We start from the raw sequence: 13,192 nt of genomic DNA, 5'->3' as shown, positions 1-13,192 counted from the left end.
AGGAAGGTTAACAGAACCACTTGGGTGCACAAAACTTAGAGCTTATTGAATAGAAAAGAAGGGTTGTGGGGGCCTCTTCGGGGGCAGGAGAAGACTTAGGGTGTACATGCTGTCTTTCCTTTCTTTGCTGTACTACTATCTGCTTTCCACTCTCTACTCTAGCTATACCATTTCCCAACCTTGGAAAACAGCTGTTATTCCACTCTGATTAAGAGGTCACCACCACAAAGTTTCTTTATAAAGTTGAAATGCAAGTAGCAAAGAAAAATAACGTGTCATGTGATCGTAGCCCCTTGTCTTTGGCTGCAAAGGGCACCATCCTTGATGCACTCGGCGGACAGCATTTGTGGTACCCCTTCAGAGATCACTCCCCCAATAGGAAAATCTACAAACTATTTTTCTCCCTTTAAAATACCATTTGGGGGCTTCTTGTATATTACATTAGTAATATACATTATTTTATTACTGTAGATAAGGAAGTTCATTTTTTGGTACAAAATTAATTTGAAATGAGTCCGTGATTTTTAATGTTATTTGATGTAGCTGAAGTGAAAAAAGATATGAGGCAAAGGAGGAAATTTAGGCTTAGGTATAACACTTGCAAGGAATGAAAACATTGGTGAAGCAGAATTCTCTCCAAATACATTTTTGTAGGCAAGCAAGAGCCCTATATACAGAGCTTTGATTATATATAGAAATTTCCTGGCACAAACCTAATACAAAAATTGGTTTGCTGCATATTACCTTTTGTGTTCCAGAAGATTTCCCAAAGAAGATAATTCATCTGATAAAGTTGCTCTGTAAGCCCACTGTGCATTTAAAACAAAAGACCTTGTAAGATTACAAAATGACAGTGACCACCAGGGACATATGCAGCTCGAGTCAAACAGCACCTTCCATACTGGAGATTAAAATAGCTCACTTCTCTTTAGTTTTTGAAACTTCTGGGAGAGGCACAACAGATCCAAGATTTTGTATATTGAGTAGGGTTTCATAAAGGATCACAGGTAAGCTGCAACAAAAATAAACCTTGGGCTTGGGGATTCCTCATTTATGGCTTTCATATAATATGGTAATCACAGAAAGGCATTAAACGGTATCCAGTTTCACAGCAGCTGGACCTTACTATGTGCTCACACAGCATAAGGTCAGGCATTGTGCCCTCTTTATTATATTGATTTGAATTGAACTACTATAATATTTGAATCTAAAATTAAAGTAAGTATTTTGATGTATCAGGTAAACCAAGGTATCTGAGATTTCCAATATAATATAGGTAATATGAGGATTAATTTTGATGTGCACATAGCAGGGATTAATTATGAATGCTGAAAGACAACATATGAAATGGATCAGTTTCTAGTAATTCTAAAATTGAAAAAAAGTGGTAATATACTTTAACCATAAATATTTTTAAAAATTTTGTTTAAATCCAAGTTAGTTAACATATAGTGTAATAATGATTTCAGAAGTAGAATTTAGTGATTCATCACTTACATGTAACACCAGGTGCTCATCCCAACACATGTCCTCCTTAATCCCCGCCATCCATTTAGCCCATCCTCGCACCCAACACCCCCTCCAGCAACCCTCAGTTTGTTCTGTTTTTAAGAGTGTCTTATGGTTTGTCTCTCTCCCCTCTCTGTTTTTATCTTATTTTTCGTTCCTTTCCCCTATGTTCATCTGTTTTGTTTCTTAAATTACACATATGAGTGAAATCCTGTGATATCTGTCTTTCTCTGACTGACTTATTTAGCTTAGCATAATACACTCTAGTTCCTTATGAGAAACTATACTAATTTATGATAATGATTACACTGATGATGGCATGAGGAACAGGAACATGTTAAACAGCATAATTTCATTAGCCATTTTGACATGTAAAAAAGGAAATAAATGATCTCTTTTTGGTCTCTCTAGTCATTTTATCAAACCAATCAACTATCCCAAAGCCTAAGTGGGAGATGGATTCTCACTGTATTTATTAAGATGTTGGCACCAAATCACTTCTGCCATGCAATCCTCTTTAGGATTTATCAGCAAGGCTATCATAGGAAGTGCTCGTCCCATGTGGACCATTGTACCTCATGGCACCTGACAAATTGGATTACAGACATTGCCATTTAAGGGCATAAGTTACCCCCTACCTCATGCAGAATGCTATAAGGGAAAACTAAAAATGCTGAAAATATGTTCCAAGGTCCTAGGGAATTTATATCTTGTGGGAAAATAAGTCTTTTGAAGATATCCACTGAATCTAATATCTTAAAGTATTGAGTGTATGAATGTTTTGCTCTACTAGATGGAGGCAGATATAGAACACAATGATTAGGGTCAGGGGCTTTGTACCCAGCAGTTACAATCTTGGTTTTGCTATGAGTAGGTATGAGGTTTCAGCTTTCTTGTCTGCACCGTCGATCTAATAATAGTGTTTCCTCATAAGTTTGCTCTGAAGAGGAATGTGATAATCCATGTCAGCTATTTAACACGGAGGCTATCGCATACTCAGTGTTCAATGCATGTCTCCTGTTATTATTGAAGTGGCTTCATAGCATTCAAGGGATACAAAGATGTAAGCTTCTGTATGTTCCTTTCTCTGAACTTAGTTTAGCTCTTGAGGCTTCATTTTTGCTCTAGGGAAAAAAAAAAAGATTTAATCTTGCCAACTTGAGGTTATACAGTCACTTCTCATTTAAAACTTAAGTCTGCTTTGAGTGAATAGTCAGATTTGAGGATTTTATATTCCCCTTCTATTCCCTCTTTCTTCCCCCTCTCCCCTCCTTCTGCCCAGAGCTGATTCTAAACTCCAAGGGACTTTTTGAGTGTTTTGGCATCCAGGAAGTATCAAATGGTCTGTTTTGCTTTTCATTTGCCATCTTTTGCTTTGTGTTGATGTATCTCCAATTCTCTCTATGTGGAAATTGCATGGAGATTGATCTGGGGGAGCTTGGTGGACTTTCTCTGAAGACTTGGCCCCATCTTGGCTCTTGATACTGAATTGCCCTTCCAGTTCTATTGGCCTGTTGACTCCATAGCCCTTGCAGACTCTGCTTAATGAGCTTATGTTTATTAAGATTATTAGTGATTCTAAATCTTCTAGAAGAGTATGCTAGAGATTAGGATAACACAAACTGAATAAAGGTGCTAAGCAACAGCTTGAGGGACCATAAATCTTTTTGGAGTCATTATGGTCAATAAATGATGGAATCTGTAAAAGCAATTATTTGATTGCCAATTACCGTAGTTGGAATTTAACTTCAAGAGTTCTGTGTCCCAATCCTGTGTTCTTTTCACTGTTTCCATCACCACCTCATTTTTTTTTTTTTTGTAAAGAGACGCTTTACTTTCAGTTTTAAGGGGAGAGCCTACATTCCACCCACAGTAGGGGTAAGAACATCGTGTTACTCCAGACCTCCTTGATTATACATGAAGGAGTCTAGAGGGAACCACAGGTTCTTTTCCATTCTTTCCAAATGCTCTCAGCCTCACTATCACATTCTACCTTGAGCCCATTTGACCTTGAGCCCATTAGGTTGGCCCTTAATTTCTTTAAAGTTATTCTCCACAAGACTCCAGTCTTCTCCCACCTTGTAATTTGCATCAGCTTTGCCTGTATCCTATTCTGTCTCCTTCTCTTACCCTTCCCCATACCCCAAAACTTTTCCACTGGGCTCATCAAGGTCCATCATGAGCCCAGGCCCCATATTCACATCCTTTGCTCTGAACAGTTCCTTTAACTCACTCTTCAGAGGATCTTGCTTCCCCTGCAGATTATCTCAGGTGGTGACATTTCCCCTCCAGTAGCTCTGTTACTATCAAGGCTGAAGCTGGGGAAGTTTTCCTAGTTATCTGTTGCCACTTGTAGATCATTCTCCCTCTGTCCTCCCTGAAACACCCCAGTGCTGAATCCCATGTTGGCAGACTGTTTGATCCTTTACCTCTCACTGTTCTGATCAACTGATCCTTGAATTATTCTTCCATATTTCTTGATAATTTTAACTCATGCCACTGTCCATTACTATTTATATTTTAATTCATGGCAGTTTTAATATGCATATATACATAATCCTTCCAACACTTGACAGGTAAGTTTCTCAAACTCCTCTTCTATAGTCTTGTCCTGCTTCCTACATCAGGATTCAGTCACTGAATCATATGGTGGTTCTCTGGCCTCTGCATTACCAATAACTGTAGCCCACATATAATTTCAATTTCAGCCGTGCTGCTCTCTGGCTACCATTGGTGATCTTTTAATTTAATTTGTTTTCTTATCCTGACATCCTTCTAATATCCTTCGTGAATCTTTCAACCCTCCAGGATCTTCAATCCATTAATCCTACCATCTTTTTACCATCATTCAGCTTCTTTATTCTCTTAGCCAATCTTTACCTAATTTTTTTTAAAAAAAATTATTTATTTATTTTGAGAGAGAGCAAGTGTGAGTGAGCATGAGTGGGGGAGGGGAAGAGAGAGAGGAAGAGAGAGAATCCCAAGCCGACTCCACACTATCAATGCAGAGCTCCATGCAGGGCTCAGTCTCATCACTGTGACATCATGCCCTTAGCCAAAGTCAAGAGTCAGACGCTTAACCAACTCAGCCACCCAGGAGCCCCTCTTTACTTGATTTTAATCTCCCAGTCCATCATTATATTCACTGCCTTGCATACATTCTTGACCCACTTGTTTTTCTTGTGCTTCTTGATACTTGCTTGGAGAAGCACAACTCTCTTTATACCCAACTCCTCTATTTCTATACCTATGTAGCTGATTGATGTTAGAATAAAACCATTTGACTGGTATCACTTTAAATCTGTAACCATATACCTCAAAAGGGTCTGGAATGCTTCTTGGCCAGCATAGTGTCCTTCACTTGTTTTACTCTTCTGCTCTCTGCATGCCCATTTCACTATTTATTCTCTGTCCTCATAGTCCAGAACCTCTTCCTCATCCTCATTCTCATCCTTCCCTAATGGCCTTGCTTCCTGATTTATTGAGGAGGAAAAAAAAAAAAAAAGGATCAACACCGAAGTTCCACTGAAACATTTACCTGCACCGCCTCATCTGCTTTCCTGCTTTGTACTATAGAGCAGTGTTTTTCAACCCTCTGGGCTCAGTGGAATCACCTGGGACTCTTATAAATCTAGTAATGCCTCTATTCTTGCATGGTTAGTTGAGGCCAGGGTGTTATATTTTAAGGACTTCCCGGAGGATATTTTTATTCAGCCAACATTGTGAACCATTGCCACAGATGTATCCGTGTTACTATCTAAAGCGAATTTTTCCATTTGTTCATTGGCTCCTATTTCCTCTCACCTCCCAAGGACATAACACTGGTGATTCTCCCTTCTCTTTCCATTATCAGTTGTTCACCTCCCTAGTAGATTCATTTTCCCTGTATACAAACGTGGTGTTATTTCTCTATTATTTTTTTAAAAAGTTCTTTTTACTGCACTTCCCCATCAGCTCTATTATTTTATATTCCTTTGCAACAAATCTTGCTCTTCTTCCATTCTCTCTGACAGCACATCTCATCTGGTCCGTGTGTCACCACTCCTTGAAACCTGTTCTTACTAAGATAACCAAAGACTTCTCCGTGGCCAATTCTAAGGTTCATTTCTTAATCCTCATCTTCCTTGATTTGTTAACAGCATCTGACATAGTTGATTACACATTTCTTGATACACTTTCTTTATATGACTTACAGGGCATCATACACTTGATTTTTCTCCTACCTTATTTTCTGTCTCCTTCACTGGTTGCTTCCTTTTCCCTGACCTTACCATGTTGATGAGGTCTTGGGCTCAGTCTTTAATCCTCTTCTTTTTTCTGTTCATACTCTCCCATAGTCATCATACCTAGATCTATTTCTTTATGCTAGTGGCTCCCAAGCTGGTATTTAGATTCAGATCTCTATCCCTAATTCTTCACTTAGATATGGAGTTGCTTAATCCAGCATTTCCATGGAGGGCTGATACACAGCTGATAGCCTTTTCTGTCTCACATAGTGGAAATTCTATCCTTCCACTGCTCAGTCCCCAAATCTTAGAGTCCTCCTTGAGAACTCTTTTTCTTACACTTATGTTCAGTTACTTAGTAGGTCTTATTGTACCTTCAAATTATATCCAATATCTGATCGCTTCTTGCCAACTGCCCTGTTATCAGGTGGCCTAAATCACTATCATTTTGACCTGGATTAGTGCATAATCTCCAGACTGGCCCCCCTGTTTTCTCCCTTCCCTTAAGGTACATCATAATCAAGCAGCCTGAGTGATCAATTTCACATCTAAGTCAGAGCGTGTCATTCCTCTGCTCAGAACACTCCTGTGGCGCTATTTGTCACACAGAGTAAAAACCAATTCCTCTAATGGCCAAAAAATCCCATAATGATTTGACCACCATTTTGTTTCTAATGACTCTCACTGCTTTCCCTTTCTCCTCTCTTACTCTAACTACACTAGCCTGTAAGCCCACCAGTGTCATTCCTGAGTCTTGACCTTTGCACTTCCAGAGGGAATTTTTGCCCCCAGTATTCACTAAGCTACTCTTCATCTTCTTTAAGTTGTATCCTTTTAGTGAGGGCTTCTCTGGCAACTCTTCACTTGCCCTTTTGTTCATAGCATCTTAACCTTACTATTTAATTCTTACTACATAGATAACTTGTTGTTATACTGTTATATTATTAGAGTCTTAGACTATCTTATATAGTATGCTTACTAATGATTTATTGTCAATGGAAAAAATATTCTTTCACAATTCAGTGTCTCATTTAATGTCTAAGTTGGTGCTTATTTGTGTACCAATTATATATTATATTGATACTATAGGTATTTTAATTTTAGTACTTGAAAATGCTTCAAGTACTTCAAAAATTGCCTTTGTGATTATTACCTATTTTTAAATTTTGCATATAATAATTTCATATTGGTAATGAACTAATGGGACCAAGAAATTTTAGCATGAGTCAACATCAAGAAAGTGACGTAGGCAATTGAGGATATTATGCTGATAAGCTAGGCCCAAAATGCATTTGCCTGAATTCAGCAATTGAAACAGACCTTACTGTTTTGAGTTGAGTGATTGATTATCTTTCATTGCCTAACTTCCCCCTTTCTCTCTCTTACTACAGATTTAGACTCAATGATCAAATGAGATAAATGAAGAAATTGCCTGTTATACAATTACAATTAGAGAACACATACAATGATCAGAAAGATTGCATTGGGGAGGTGATGGTTGATCTGAGTGTTTCACAGATGGAAAATATTTAGCTGCTGAGAAAGTCACTTAGAAGGCTTTCTAGCAAAAAGTGCAACATGCCAGAAGGCTTGTATGGGAGAAGTGGCAGTGAGCATGTGGAGGGTAGTGTCTGGGCAAGGGAGAAGGGTTGTCTATGAAAGATACAGTGAATATTAAATTAGCAGGTCTTTTGGTTGGTTCCTCTTTGCCCTATTTCCAAAGATATACAGAGCATCAGAAATAAGGAAGCCAAGAGAGAAATGTGGTCTTGAAAGTGTAAGTAATTCCTTGAGGGGAAGTTAAAATCAATATGTTATAATAATGAGAACTAAAAATAATAATTGCTACAAATTACTTAGTGGCCACTATAGGCAGTGTGTTACATACTTTACACTTACTTTCTTATTGAATTTTTATAACAATCCAAACAGATGGAAGCTGTGATTATCATTTTTATTTTGCTAAAGAAGAAATATGTTTGGGATTGGCAAAGTGCAGGTATAAACTCATGTCTTTCTGACTCTAGAGCTCTTAACCATGGCATTGCTATTTCCCAAAGAGCCTGCTCTTGCTAAATATAAAGCCTCCTGGGCCTCGCACTAGAGGTACTGAGTTAGAATCTCCAGGAAAGGAGGCAATAGTCTGCATTTTAAACAAGCCTGGCTTAAATAATTTGAGAATCTCTGAACTACCCAGCACTGCTTCTCTACAACTGCATGTATTCATTCATATGATTTGTGAAGCTCTTGAACAAGTTGTCCTTTGTTTACAAAACTTAGTTATTGATTCTCTTCCATGAGGCTAGACTCTGCCTGCCTGCTAGCTAAGGTTTGTTTTTTGTTTTGTTTTTTATTGCATGGCTTCTTGGGCCTTACATCCATGCCTGATGTAGGAATTGTGACTTTAGACCTATACCCAGTTATCACACATTCTTATGTTTTTCAGGCCCCTAGTAGAGGCCCCTAGTAGAGATTGTCCCCCAGTAGATAGAAGTAGCCTGGCCTGCTTTAATAGGCACTGTCCATAAGTACCCACCAGCTCCTTCCCTTTGATCTCCCACCTGCAAAGCTTACTGATCAATGTCACTCTAGAGAGCACAGGTCAATTATGGGTTGGGGGGGGGAGGTATTATGGGAGGGTATAGAGTTTAATCAAATAAATGGAGTAAATGCCTAACAAAAAATTTTTTATCACTGTTGTGCTGTGGCTTGTGAGGTAGTGAGCCCTTCTCCAGTGGGCATAATCAAGCACAATCTGGATGCCTTATTGTCAAGGATACTACACAAGAAACTGGATATAACTCTGACTTTACTATTAAAGAAAACTAAATGTTTAATTTCTGGCAAGAGAAAATTATTAAAAAAATTTTGCTCATTCCTTTCAAAACACTGTCTAGGTTTGGATTTATAGGGACAATTTTATACATTTTCTTACTGTTTTTATTATTTCACAAATGTTTCCTTGTCAAAAGAAAGTTTCCATGCCCAACAACTTCAGATCTCTGCTATTAAAGCAGTCTGCCAGGTTCTCTTGACAATTACTCCTCTTGATTTTGAACACTGATTTTGCTTTCCTTCTCTTATCTTTTGTAGATTTAGATGGCAGGACTGGGGGCTAGGAGATCCACATGACTCAGTCTCCTTGCCTTGTGCAAGTTCTTACTACTCCCAGTCGGGCATTTAGGTTAATTAGACATGAATGACAATGATGTGAGTGAACTTACCATAGTTAATGTAGCTATTAAGAAGACATTTCCATGCAGCATCTGTACATAATTTGGATAAGGAAGCATCAAATGTGAAATATATCTTTTCTTAATTATTTTTCAAGCAAAAATGGAGAGCATCTTAGATTAATGGGGAGTTTTCACTATGATCCTGTCAATTGGGAGTTAGAGATTTATCATGAACCCACACACCGAATTTACTGTGATACGTGGCTCACTGTCCCCACTTAGAATTTTTTTCTAAATAAAAGTGGGATGAAAGAAGAAGCCAGAGGTAGGTGAGTTACCAAGCCAAGAAATCAGAGAATAAAAAAAGCAAAAATGTAGAATTGCAACCAAAAGATGGAAAGCAAAACAGATAATAGACTGTCTTCAGGAAAATTTTAAACAACTTCAAATATAACTTAGTCATGCTTTACTGTGGGCTGGTCAGATAACAGCTGGAGAGTAAACACAGTAACAATACAAAAAGAACTACCATTTATTAAACTTTTGATTTAAACTTTTAGATACCAAACTAAATATTATACACACTACATCACATTTAATCCTTAAGATCAACCTTTGAGGAATGTAATGAAACATTCTGATCTCTACTATGTGGAAGGTGAGATGAGGAAACAGGAAAGTTAATTAACTTGCTGAAGGCCAAGCACTGGGAAGTTGTAGAGCTGAGGATCTAATACAGATCTATCAGAACTCAAAGCCTATTGTTTTAAAGCTATTATGATATATATTTTCCCTTGATTACGTTTACTTCTGGATCTCATTTTTCAAGATGGACATAGACAAACTGGAACCTGTCCAGAAAAGTGAACTTAGTGGCAAAGGGTTTTTATATCATTTCATTATGAGGAAGGGCTGAAGGCCTTGGGAACAGCTTAGATCAATCAGGAAGAAGGTGATAGCTGTCCTATAGTATTTAAAAATACCCATATGGATGGGGACTGTGACTTCATTTACATGGTGGGAGACAAGGATCTACTGGGAAAATGAGTTTGGTGACGGTGATTTCTAGGATATGTGGGACAGCCACTTGGTGGGGATCTTGTAGAGAGGATTGGATAGTTTGGGCTGTATACATTTATGGTCTCTTCTAAACCTTAAATGATATTAGTCTAGGAAATAGAATTGTAGAGCAGTTGCAAATCACATCCAGCTTATGGCACATCATTTTCTTTAAAAAATTTTTTTTGTAATGTTTATTTATTTTTTAAATACAGAGAGACAGAGCATGAGCAGGGGAGGGACAGAGAGAGAGGGAAACACAGAATCCGAAGCAGGCTCCAGGCTCTGAGCTGTTAGCACAGAGCCTGACATGGGGCTTGAACTCACAAGCTGTGAGATCATTACCTGAGCTGAAGTCCGACCCTCAACCGACTGAGCCACCCAGGCGCCCCATGGCACATCATTTTCTTATACTACATATATAAAAGAAGTTTTTTTTTTAATAGCCTGTCTTTCCAACTGGAAAGCAGCTATTTAGGGAATGAGAGCCTTGCCTAATTCTTTGCCAACTTTAGATCCCTTGCCTGGCATACAATGATGCTGAAATGCTTGTTGAATGAATCTGTGAATGGTATAGGATAATCTTAGAGTAAAGTCTTGAGAACATAATGGCAGGTCCTACAATCTAGCAATGAGAATATTTTTTTAGAAACTTCTTTTGAGGAAAATTCTCTCATGTCTTGTTTTCTTTTAGGTAGCCTTATTGATAAACCAAGAGAGTCTGTAACTGGAGTGGCATTAATCATTTTCATGGGACTGAGAGTGACCCATAGTTTCAAATAAGTAGGCTTTCCAAAGAATGCATTTCCAACCTATGGACACTCACAGTGATTGCTCAAACTCCTACACTTTTGGACCTTTGAGCTATGGGGAGCAGTATGGTGAATGTGATATCCATATTCTGGGCCTCCCCTTTACTTTTGGTGTGAGACTAGCTTTAGACTATTAATAGAAATATATTATCATATCCAAAGACAGTGATGGCCCATGGCATAATTATGAAGTAAATGGAGTTTGAATTTAATGCCTTGCAGCTGAACTTTTAACATGTCTCTTCTTATACTGCCTCAAATTCTACCCATGGGTCCTCAACCTTAAAGTTAAGGCATCAGGGACAGATGTGAGGAGAGAAAGGTGATTTCCTGGAGTGCCCAAATCTCATCACTCTTCTTGTCTCTAGTAAAGACTGGTCTGGTCCTTACATGGCATGATTACAATTGCTTAGAATAGGTGTAAGGAACAAATTTCTCCATTACAGAATCCTACAGTGTTAGTGCTTTTAGTGGTTCAGTGGCTATCTAATCTAAGTCCAGCAAGGTTAAATGTCCTGCCTCAGGTCAATCGAGGTGGCATACATATGAGTCTTCTTTTTTCAGTCCTGGGCTTCTAGTACTATACCACAGAGCCACTTCCAAAAGTTCTTAGTTAAACATTTGTTTCTTTTGTCACCTTTATTTTGAATACTATGAAATCATGGTTCTTAGGACTCAGATTTTGGAGTCTTTTGAAAGTGTGGGAAGATATTGCATCCAGCTTTTGTCATCTGACTGTCCTTAAGTGTTCTTTCAGGGGTGGGCATAGCTGCCTTAGAGGTATATGTTCTTCTGTGACCAGATTGTGGCTTTCTTGCATGAAGGACATAGGTTCCTGTTATTGTTGACCTCATTGATTTGCTTAAGAATTACATTACTGAGAAAGTGGTGTAGAAAATATTAATGAAAAATGTTACAACTACTTGGAAGTCAGGATTGTGATTCTATCCATTCGGTCTCTGTGATTCACATCCTTCTGACTTCTCTGGTATAAGACAGAAAGGAATGTGACACATAGATTGAGAACAGAATCATAGTCATGCTTTCAAAGTGCTGTCTTCAATAATAAAGCCTCCCAGTTTTTTTCTTTGTTGGATTAGGGTTGCCTCTAGGGACTATAGTGTATAATAATCAGCACATATCCATACAGTATTTTGGGAAATGTTAGAGGCTTTGTATTATAAATGTCAATTGATGATTCAGATTTCTTGGGTCATATAGGGATGGCTACTTTGTGGAGTAATCAGAACCATTTTATGCTCACTTTCCTTTCTTAGCACTCTCTTTCCTTCCATATTTTCTTTCCTCATTCTTTCTTTCTTAGCTTGGTTTTCGTTCTGTGTACTAAAGCCTATGGCCTTAAGACTGCGACAGAAGATTGTTCATGGTTACCTCAGCAATTTCAACAGAATGTCTTAAATTTTTTTCAAATTTGATGCCTTTAACCAGACATACATCACCTATTACCAGACTTCCTACTACTCTTTATTGTACTACACCAGAACTACATTTATATAACCAGCATAGACTCTATAAGTCCTTGGGTCCCTGATCTCAGGCCTAGAGGATTACTTCCTTTCTGAGCTAGGATGAGGCTCACAAGTTCTTATGTAAGCTAACTAAGCTCAGAATTGAAACCTCTGACTTGTATTCAGGTCTATGTTAATGTTTCTTGAATTTTCTGTGATTTGCCTCTGTTGTATTGTGGTCATTTAAAATATCCTTTTGAAGAGGCAAACATTTCTTTGCTGTTCTAAGAGGAAGTAAAAGAAGAGTTTGTTTCCACACTTAGATGCTGGCATGATGGTGTGGCCATAGGTAGGGATTCCAGTGAGGACGGTAAAAAAGGGAGCAGAGTGAGGGCATTCGGTTGTCATTTTTCTCTTCTGGATACTGTTTTTCTGTAGCTAAGACTTTGGAGGTTCTGTTTTGTTTTAAGAAGTTTTAAGAAATAAATTGTCTGCATTTCTATTGGTCAGCACTATTCTGGAATGTAAGTTCGGTCATATATATATGTACATATATAAATTTCTTTATAAAAGTTTTATATAAATATGTAAGTTTCTGTTAGTCACTTTAAAAAATAAAAGGGGTGAAGTTAATTTTCACGATGTATCAATGTATTTTATTCAAATTAATGTATTAAAAATATTATCATTTCAACATGTGGCAGTAGTCACAATTCACATGCTTGATAACCACTTGTGGCCAGTGGCAATTGCATTGGTCAGCACTGTTCTAGAATGAAAAAGAGCTACATGCATTTTCATCTGCACAAACTTTATCATAAATAACATATTATAGAGAAATGAGCCCTTTGAATCCCAGCTCTGGCTCTTACTATGTGGTGAGTTTAAGGAAATTATCTCTCTGGGCCTTGGATTTCTCATATGTGAAATAGAAAATTAAT

This window comes from Lynx rufus, unplaced genomic scaffold, assembly GCF_022079265.1.
Source record: "Lynx rufus isolate CCGP_SWC_20201006 ecotype Redwood Valley unplaced genomic scaffold, mLynRuf1.p SCAF_7, whole genome shotgun sequence".
NCBI lineage: Eukaryota > Metazoa > Chordata > Mammalia > Carnivora > Felidae > Lynx > Lynx rufus.
The sequence above is the reverse complement of the archived record's forward strand: the minus strand, read 5'-3'. Positions refer to the sequence as shown.